Raw genomic sequence first — 9,194 nt, 5'->3', positions numbered from 1 at the left:
TTCTGATTTTTTTTAAGCATCTCCCGAGAGGTACTCAGTCTTGAGCTAGTAATTTCCTAGTACTTGGGCAGGAAGTTTCTTGAATTATGACCTTTTCTAGTCTGGCTGATGAAACCCACAGCTATTCTCAGCCCTGGGTGAGTGCCGGTCACTGTTGCTTCTAACCCTGTTGGTTGGCTGTTTCCTCAGCCTTGGGTAGTTTTTCCTTCCAGGCAGGCATTGCTCAGTGCTCTGCTAATTGCTCAAGGGTGCATTCTGCCCCATCTCTAGGGGTCTAATTCTGCAGCTCTCTTGTCTCCACTCCTCTCTCCTGAGAACTCTAGGCCCTTGGCCTCCCCAAAACAACCCTCCCATTTAACTCCTCAACTCAAGGAGTGCCCTGAGCTTGCCTGGGTTCCATCATCCTCTCCTGTACCGTGAGGCCAATAAACTGGGGAAGTCATAACACACGTTTCATTTGCTTTCAGGGATCACTATGCTTCAATGTCTGATGCTCAAAGTCTTGACAACAGTTTTTATATGCTATCTATTCTTATTGTTTTTGTGTTTCGCTCTGATTTTTGGTTTTATCAAGAGGGTATTTTCAGCTCCTGACATGTATCTTGTACAGAAGAGGAAGTTCTCCTTAACCTTCTAAAAAACTACCAAAGGAACAAGGACAAAAGCTAAATACAGCTAAAGAGAGCAGGGAAGGGCTGAAAATGTCCCCTTCCTTGCTTGTTTAATGATGTGCCGTAGCTGACAGATTAGCTTTCAATTTGTACTGTTATAAGTTACCACAAATTTAGTGGCTTAAAACAACACAAATTTATTTTTTACAGTTATGTGGGTCAAAAGTCTGACACAGTCCTCAGGGGGTTAGAATGAAGATGTCAGCAGGGCTGCATTTTTTTCTAGAGGCTTTAGGAAAGAATCCATTTCCTTGCTTTTCCCACTCCTAAGGACCACGCGAAGGCTTCCTCTCTTGGTTTCATCGCTTCCTTCAAAGCCAGCAACTTTCTATGTCCCTGACCATTCTTCTGTAGTCACATCTCCCTCTGACCACAGCAGGGAGTAGAGTATCTGTTTTTAAGGATTCTTGTGATTAGACTGTGTCCAAACAGATAATCTAGGACACTCTCAACCCCCTCAAGATGCTTAAGGCAACCATATCTTCGAAGTTCCCTTTGTCACTTAAGGTAAAATAGCCACAGGATCTAAGGATTAGGAGATGGATATCTTTTAAAGGATCATTATTCTACTTTCCACAGCTAAGATCTTGTGACTTAAAACTTACTACTCTACTCATTGTTAAGCACTGAGAGTGACATTCAGAGAAAGCCTTTTAAAACATTTAATCAAACACAAATTTTTAAGACAAGAAATTTGCCAGGTTTTATTTCCCACATATTTAATGAAAAAAAATTAATAGGGTAGCCTGCTTTCTCTCCATATCCTACTGGTAAGCCCTCCTTTCTTGGCCTTTGATACTGGTGTCTCAGTTACCAAGATTATAACAATGAAGTCTAACATGTAATAATATGTTCTATATATTTCAGGATTGAATCATGCTTCTTAGCATTTATTCCTAAGAATCTTCTCTAATTTTTTTTAATGTTGGTCAATACTGGTTAATACTGTTACTCAAACCAATTTTATTAGTAATATCAGTAATATAACAATAGCCAATATTTGATTCAACAGCCACTTAAATCAGCAACGACTTCATGGTTTATGTACTCAACATCATGCTAAGAACTGTGAAGCTACTGAAAATGCAATAAATATGATATTAGGAAAGATCAACCAATCCAGTCTTCTCCTTGTCCTCGGAGGAGGAAACCAGGACTCAGGGAGGTTAGTTGTTTCTTAAGTTAACCCTCCAGTTAGTGACAGTGACAGATATCCCCAGGTACCAACTGCACCTAACCTTTTCTTATTTTTAGTTCACTACCACACCATGATGTCTACATACAACAACACAAAAATATATACGGGGCAGTGTCATTTCAATTTTTTATTTCCTTTGCTCTCTCACCTTGATTATAGTCACTGTGGAGCAGAGGGTTATCAATCTTGTCTCCAGGAGAGAAATCCTCCTCTCTGCATTACACTCTGAAGAAATAGAATCTATTGTGAGATGACAATAGGGCAAACGTTTGTTACTAACATTCTTTATTTAATTAATAAACCTGCAGAAAAAGCCAAAATCTCCTTCAGGTTCTATGCAGCTGCTTAAGTGTCAAAGTCAGGTTTCTTCACACAACTCTCCTAACTCTTCGCAACATGAACATTTGCACAAAAAAGCACTAAAGTGTTTGCTAGGCAACTTCTCTCATCTAGCTCCAAATATAAAAACATAGTTTCAGATAGAACCATCACATTCTTAATCAAATCATGATTTATGTTCTTGAAACTGGGCAATAAAAATTCAGATGGACTTTTTTTGTAAATTATGGCTTCTTCCCTGCAATTCACTCATCCTTTCTCCAGTTCTCATTTTCTGTGCAATCAGAATCTCAGACACTATTGTGGCTTTATACTTGCAGAAATAAATTTTAGAAGGAAGCATGATTAATTTTACCTCAATCCTTTTTTTTAAAACTGAAAGGAAATATTTCATAATATACAAGTATTTTTGCAGTATGAAATGCGTTCATTTATTAAGTTAGTTATCCACCATCCAAGAAAAGAGAAAGCTTGAGAACCTATACAAGAGAAAGAAGAAATTTAGTCAAAATTAAAGGTAAAACAATCCAAATAAACACATTTTAGCTCAGTTACTAAGACAAATACTCCTTAAGGATGTTCCTAACCATAATTTTGATAAGAATTACACCAAAAAATTTGAACAGTATAATTAATCTACATAAAGTAGTTCAGAGCCCATAACTCATATCTCTAATGAAGAAACACAGTAGAGTTATTTTCTGGAAATAGACAGATAATTTTATTTTTAATCTACATAAATTCCACCAAAAATAACTTTGCAGAGACACCATACAGCATAACATTCAAATCAAGAGCTCTAAAGTTAGGCTTCCTGGATTCAAGGCCAGACATTGCAATCCACTAGCCAAATGACCTTGGGCGAATTAATTAAACTTTATAAACCTTCCTCAATTTTCTTGTCTGTAAAAGAGAGATAATAAGTAGCACCTGCCTCACAGGTCTGTCTCAGCAGATGTAATGGGATAATGCACATAAAGCACTTGTAGTAAGTGCTCCATAGGTTATCTATTATTACCTGCCTTAGGTTGATACGATAAGTAAGGCATTTGCAGCATAAAATACAGAGCGTAAAAACTAATGGGAAGAAAATGCTGCAGCAGGTTAACAGTGATTAACATCGGCATAGTACAAACATGACTGATGTTTTCCATTTTTCAAAATATGCTAAATGCAATTATATTGTATAAAAAACAAAATATGATTTTATGAATGTCATTAGAGGAATATGTTACATAGAAAACTTTAAGTTATTCTTAATATTTTCTCTATGGAAACCTTCAATCTCTAGAAACTAGCATCTTTCCCCAAATATACCCGCTTCTCACCCCAAAATTAAGCTTCACCGAAATCTAAACCCCACAGGGCACGTGCAAAGAACTCACATAATGGCATTGACTCAACTGGCCCTTTAAGGTTAAGAGTTCTGTTTTAAAGCATTGCTAGAACTAGAAATTTGTGTTCTGTAGAACTCAAGAAAAATAGAATTGATTCATTTTTATGAGCTATGGATTGGTTTTATTATATCAAAATGCTGGATTTGCATTAAACACTTTCTTGTAATATATTATTCAAATGTGACTTTATTAAAATTAACTGGTATTGATTGAATATTGCATTAAGGAATTGGGAAAAATAGATATTCATTTAACTTTGGGAATGGCTTTTTCAACAACGAGATTATGCATGTCAACTAAAATGTCTCAAAATCTAAATAAAAAATTGCAATGATTTTTGGTGGGAGAAAGGGGCAAAATTAACTTGTTTATTTCTTAACAATAAGACATTTAGAAAGGATTTATGACAGCTTATGTAAATACATGTAGTAGAAAAACTATGTACATATAGGAGAAACTTCTTTGGAAGCTGACCAATGTGTTACAATAAGTGGATTTATGAATAACTCATTCTGAAAGCATGCAAAAACCATACAAAATTATCATGTTAAAGTTAGTTATTTTATTTATTTTACATAAATTTTAAAACACTATTTTGTTTTATAAAAGGGGGGTGGGAATTATGCATAAAGATAGGTAAGAGACTTTTCATAAAAATTTTTAATAAGGCTGCAAAAGATGAAAGTTTGGACGTGACCAGTGAAATTTAATCTGGGTTAATTTCCTTTTCTAAAAAAAACATGGCTCGTATGCTCCCCTGGAATTTAAAAGAATAAAATATTAAAAGCATATTGTTTGCATAGCCTCCTCTGCAGATGTTTAAACAGAAGATACAGCGAATAGCAGCCAACACAGAGTGTGACCCCAGTGACATTTTCTATAGGTAAAATGAAGAAAAAATACGCATCAGAGATGTCATAAAGTGACAGTTAGTCATGAAAGAAATAGAACAAGCTGCTTGGACTTCTTGTCCCCCACGCCAAGTTCCTTTGAGCTTTCAGTCTGGGAGCAGGAGGGGTAACCATAGACACCTCTTGAAGATGGTATGTGGAGTTTTAAGCACTGACTGCACACAATGTCATTGTTTTCACCTGCAGACAGGCAACTCCTCCTGATCCATCTCCCTGAAACCTCTCATTCCCAACAGCACCCACGTCAGTACAAAGTGTGAGCAACACCGGAGGCACATATACTTGAGAGGAATGTTAACATGAAGAAGTGTAAAAAAAGTACCATTTACTCCTCACAGAGATTTGTGATACCAACCTAATGAGAAAGCACTATTGAAATATTGTTGTTTGGGCCATCATCCTGAAATTTTTACAAGATCAAATGCAGACAAGCCAGCATTAGACTAGAGATTAAGTGCAGACACCTCCAGTAGGGAAGGTGAGACAGAGATTTCTGTGCCTACCCAAGAAGTAAATGTATAATTTATGGTATTTTTCATCTCCCAGAATAGTGAACATGTTTTATATTATTTTTAACTGCAAAACATTCTCATTCCCATGAAATCCTTTTAAAAAGTTACTTATTTGCAAAATGCTGAGAAACCTGCGTTTTCTGTTTTTGGCAAATAACTTTGGCATTAGCAACTGTAGAAGCAGATGCTTGTCCACACTGTGATCCAGAAAAAATAAAAAAATATTCCAAGGTCAGAGCTATCTGAAAAAAAAAAAACAGTAAATGACAGATGAAGAAATTACAGGAAATGGAGAATGAACAAGGAGAGCAGGAACCAATGACTCTGTCAACGACGTACATTGAATTCAGTAGTGTGCATTCAGCAGCGGGGAAGGCCGGGAGCCCAGAAGCATTCATTCTGATTGGTTTTTATCATGAGTGGTTTTTATTATGGTGTTTATTATTAATCACCTGGGATTATAAAATTTTAGCCAAAAACTTCGTAATTAGGCTAAAGTCAATACCCTTACTTCCAGCTTTATGAAATGTTGCAGAATTTTTTCCCTATTATTCATTGAGATAAAAGAATTTTTAAAGCTAAGATTAAATCCAAACTCCATTCTGCAAAACGGAATATTCACCCCGAGGAACACGCAACAACAGAAATGTATCTAATGTCAACGTGCTGGAACAAAATGAGATACCTTTGCTGCTATAAAAGATATTGGTGAAAGGAACAGCGAGGTCTGTTCCATCCGGACAAAACGCATATAAAAGGAGTGCCAGACAAATGCTCTTTTGTAAGTTTGTTTAGATATTGCTTCCATGTACTTGGTTAATCTGCCGATTAACCCATGCCCAGAAGAGAGAAAAAATGAAAACAATGTCAAGGTTATCGAGTGATTAATTTGCTCTAATCAAAAGTAATTCTGCAGAAACTTTTACAGATCTAATGGCCTGTAAAAATACTGCATAAACGTTCCCTAACCAACTACTGCATGTGATTTAACAGTGACTCCAGCACTTACTACTGCTTCCTAATGCTTATCTGATATGTCAGCTTGGTAATAAATATCCAGGTTAATTTCCAGGTTTCAGACCCAGTATCTGTGCTTGGAGACAGGGATCAGGTGAACAGGCCTGTTAGCCCGGAGAGCAGAACAATTTTTATTTCCTGCTAGTAAATTCAGGGAGGCAAATATCTTGACCCAGATTCAAGAGTTCCAGGAGGTGGCTGTTACTGCCATTGGTCCCCAAGGCAAGAAGTCGTAGTTTTCCCTGCTGGCCCAGTTCCTTTATCTCCCTCCTCCAAGGGCCTGGTGATTCCAAGGTGTCAGGAGCACACAGGCCAGGTTGGCAAAGACAGCAGGTAGTTGGTGCTACACTTTCTCATTCTTCCCCGCACTAAAGGGGAAGTTCATTTTCTCCACAGTGGCTGAGAAATAATTGGAGATATTCCTAAAAAGTTAAAGACAACTCCATCTTCAACAAGGAGGTATTTGATAAAGCAACATTTTGGCACAAATTTAACTAATATTTTGGCCTGTATGAATTATTTAGACTTAGTAACTAGTTCCTAATTACTTTCTTTAGGGAACCACTCAACATTTTAATCCTGTTTTTCAGACATACCTCTGAGTACTAGATCCTCCATCTCTTACAAGCGGCGATTTTATTTTACTCATTTTTGTAATGTCCGCAGCATCTGTCCAGCACAGTCACGAACAAAGGCTTATTACTGTTCTCAGATCTCAGCACCAAATCTCACTGTTTCCTCACCTCTTGTGCTGATGAAATTAGATCCTGTGTCCGTTAGGTGTATGTGATTAATTCCATAGACTCCATTTCCAGGATTCCCTTCTCTTTCAGCCCCCACCTTCACCCATTTTCTCCAGCTCTAGTTTTTGCTTTCAGGGGTTTGTGTGTGCGTTTGTTTATGTCAACCCCACCGCTGTTTGGTGAGACAGGTCACAGGGGAAGGCGCAGGCGTGGGAGTTCATCAATAAACATGTGCCATTTGCGTTTGAAAGTGATCAGGGAAAACAGAACAAGAAAAGTCGAGGAAGGTATGGCAGGACGGGAAAAGTATACAGAACACAAACCAAAGTGGTGCCTCAGGGGTGTTCTAAACACAGAACGAGACTTCCTGATGTAAAACGCAATAACCTAGAATTTACTGTACCATTTGGTCTGTGCGCTGAGAGTCGGCAAGGTACCATCACCTGTGGTATCTCCGACAATCGTCAGCGAGACCAGCACAGCCGGAGGCTTTCTGCCGGGATCTGCACCAAAATATAGCCGCCAGCACGAAAGGAGCTTTCTCAGGCAGGTCCAGGAGTTTCTGTTTTTAAGGCCAGAAATAAAAAAGAGAACTGTTGTTCAAGTTTGACTCTTCTCTTTGCCAGATAAGGGTAATCTTTCATAAAATAAACCAGATCAGCATGTCAGGCTTGTGGAAAGATAGGACAGGATTAACGGCCACTAACTTGCTAACAAAATTGTAACCAAACAAGCGATTTTCGGCTGTCAGCGTGATTGATGTGCGCATTGTTGGATCTCACTTGTTTGAGTATCCACTGGGATTTTATCTAGAGCTACTCTTGCAATTTCCTCAAGAGTATCTTTAAAACAACACTGAATTTCATGGAAAATATGATAATGATTGGGGCTTTTAAAATTTCCCGCACTAGTTGGAAAATAAAGCTTAATGTTCACAAATGTTTATCATGGAAACTTTTGATTTGCTTTAATGTGATAGTCCTTCCAATGCCATAGGTATGTGTTCAAAAATTGTATTAATACATCTAAACTATGCAAAAAAATGTTCAGAATCAAACACCAGCTTAGGAATCTCATCTGGAGAATTAAAAACCGATGTTGTTTATATTTGAGTGAATACAACTTTATAATTTTAAATGTCTTTACCATAGTGATAGGTACTACATCTGAAAATGTATAACTTAACTGATGGATCATCCCATAAAACGGGATAGCAGAGGAGTACAAGGCAATCTTGACTTTCTTATTACTTTGTTCATATACTGTGCAAACAAGTCTTTAGCGAATGAATTATTCTCACTTACCATGTATAGCTCTTATGTAGGATGTCTATGGGGTAGGGAGAGAGAGAGGGGAAAAAAGTCGTGAAGTATTGAAAACCCCAAGGTGCAATGTAATGAAATTAGATTTCCAAGTAACGTGAATTTTAAACTTGTTTTATTATACTAGACCATATTTCATTAAATACTTGTCATCTCCAGTTTTCCTCCTCACTTTTTTTTTGAAAACCACTCCAATTGGACTTTCACCCCCACTACTGCAGTGAAACTCTTTTTTTAACATCATTAATGAATGGTCAATTCTCAATCTCCAGACACGATTTCTGACTTCCTTCTCTTAGCTATATTTTATTTTGTTTTGTTTTTCCTTTTCTTGGATCCCAAAGCACTGAAATAGCTTGGTTTTCTACCTACATTGTTAGTCACTTCCTTTCAAAACTCACCATACCTAATAAACATGTCAATCTTAAATTGTTCAAATGTGAACGGGTCCCTCCACCCTAAACCTATAGCCTTCCCAGTCTTGAACATTATCGACTCTTCTGTTCTTCTCATACCCACAGGCAGTTGTCCTCTGACCACCTCTCTATACTGCCACTGCTCTGCTGCGGTCCAGCCACTGTCAGGGCTCACCTGGAACGCTGCAACCGCTTCTGATTGCTCTCTCTGCTTCTGCCTTTCCCCTGCAGTGTGTTCACACAGCAATCAGAGCGAGCCTGTTAAAAGGGAAGTTAGATGGTCTCAACCCTTAAATCTTTCAATCTGACCAGAGTCAAATTACTTACAACCACACACAAGTCCCAGCTCTTTGTTACTCTTCCGATACTGTTGCAACTCCCTTTGGCCCAGGCACGCTGGCCTTCCTGTTCTTCCCAGAACACTAGGCAACTATCACCTCAGGACCTTTGTTGATAGGTGCTGCCTAAGTCTGTAACGTCCTCCTCCCAAAAACAGGTGTGACTCAGTCCCTCACTGGGTTCAAGAGTTTCCTGAGTGTCACCTTCTGTGGAGGTCTTCCCAAATCACTCAATTTAAAATTAAACCCCCTCGTTTTGGCACTCCTAGTCCTCCTTTAACTTGCTCTTTGTCCCCATTCCACTTACAATCTTTCAACATTCTGTGTAAT

The 9,194-nt window shown here is 38.0% G+C and overlaps 1 long non-coding RNA gene across 1 annotated transcript; it reads right to left on the bottom strand.

Annotated features, from left to right (window-relative positions):
• Positions 1-1,982: 1,982 nt before the first annotated feature.
• Positions 1,983-8,749, bottom strand: LOC123480577 (uncharacterized). Its single transcript, XR_006656640.2, has 4 exons — positions 8,702-8,749; positions 7,192-7,350; positions 2,564-2,687; positions 1,983-2,094 (listed from the first exon to the last, which is right to left on the bottom strand). It is a non-coding gene; the product is annotated as an uncharacterized lncRNA (long non-coding RNA).
• Between the last annotated feature and the right edge of the window lie 445 nt (positions 8,750-9,194).

This window comes from Desmodus rotundus, chromosome 9 (genome assembly GCF_022682495.2).
Source record: "Desmodus rotundus isolate HL8 chromosome 9, HLdesRot8A.1, whole genome shotgun sequence".
NCBI classification, from domain to species: domain Eukaryota; kingdom Metazoa; phylum Chordata; class Mammalia; order Chiroptera; family Phyllostomidae; genus Desmodus; species Desmodus rotundus.
This window is presented reverse-complemented; position numbering and strand designations above follow the sequence as displayed.